Here is a 1175-nt window from a genome sequence, read left to right as displayed (position 1 = left end):
GCCTGGCTAGTTTTTTTTTGTATTTTTTAGTAGAGACGGAGTTTCACCGTGTTAGCCAGGATGGTCTCGATCTCCTGACCTCGTGATCCACCCATCTCAGCCTCCCAAAGTGCTGGGATTACAGGCTTGAGCCACCGTACCTGGCTATGTTCATAAATTTCTTAAAGGTAAAAAATGAAATTATTTTCTTAAGTTTTATTTTTCGTATACCTAACTTTTAATTTTGCTTTAAAAAATAAACTAATTTTTAATTTCACTAGCTGCTACATATTCATCCAGAGATTGTCAACATTTTCTTCTTTTCAGCATTTGACATTAACTGTTGATGTGTTGAAAATATTTAGAATTAAATAATAACGTATACATTATTTGTATTTAATTCTCAAAGTCTACCTAATACTCAGAATCCTTGAAGCTCAAACATAAGCAACATCTGGAAGAAAGGCAATCACAGCAAATGATGGAAAGAAAGTCCTCCAGTAAGCCATCTATTCACCATAGATTTATAACACTGATTGTGCATGTATTTTGTCTGTTTCTACTGAATTCAATGTCAGTATGTCTTGTGTGATACACAAGAAAATTCAGTAAGGAAAATGAACACTAGAGAATAAGATTACGTAAGAATTGAGCTTTGGAGGACCACAAACTATTGTAATATCTGAGAGTTGTTCACACCCCGAAGAATTAATTTCTACAACCTTAGGGGCAATGCCATCTCCAGTGGAAATACACAACTTGAATATATCATCAATTTCATTTTGTTTTCTATTTTTGCACTAAAGTTCAAATTCCTCAACATATATTTATAGTTTCTTTTTTTTTTTTTTGCCAGTTATATATCAATTAGTTTATTATAGGCTTCATAGAAAACAATCATCTGTGCCAAAGTGTTTTCACTAATCTAAGCTTACTTTAAAGCATAAATCTAGAAAACATACTTCTGATAGTGAATTTTAGTAAATAGGAAGATATATCTTTTTTTTTTCTTTTATACTTTAAGTTCTAGGGTACATGTGGATAACGTGCAGGTTTGTTACATATGTATACCTGTGCCATGTTGGCGTGCTGCACCCATCAACTCATCAGCACCCATCAACTCGTCATTTACATCAGGTATAACTCCCAATGCAATCCCTCCCCCCTGCCCCCTCCCCGTGATAGGCCGCGGTGTG

The 1175-nt window shown here is 34.6% G+C and overlaps 1 pseudogene across 1 annotated transcript in view; it reads left to right on the top strand.

Moving 5' to 3' along the window:
• The window catches only part of LOC105537896, a 48476-nt pseudogene that overhangs the window by 32251 nt on the left and 15050 nt on the right, over positions 1-1175 (top strand). The gene's annotated exons all lie outside the window — the stretch shown is intronic.

Source organism: Mandrillus leucophaeus, unplaced genomic scaffold, assembly GCF_000951045.1.
Source record: "Mandrillus leucophaeus isolate KB7577 unplaced genomic scaffold, Mleu.le_1.0 Scaffold1802, whole genome shotgun sequence".
Lineage (NCBI taxonomy): Eukaryota > Metazoa > Chordata > Mammalia > Primates > Cercopithecidae > Mandrillus > Mandrillus leucophaeus.
The sequence above is the reverse complement of the archived record's forward strand: the minus strand, read 5'-3'. Positions and strand labels throughout refer to the sequence as shown.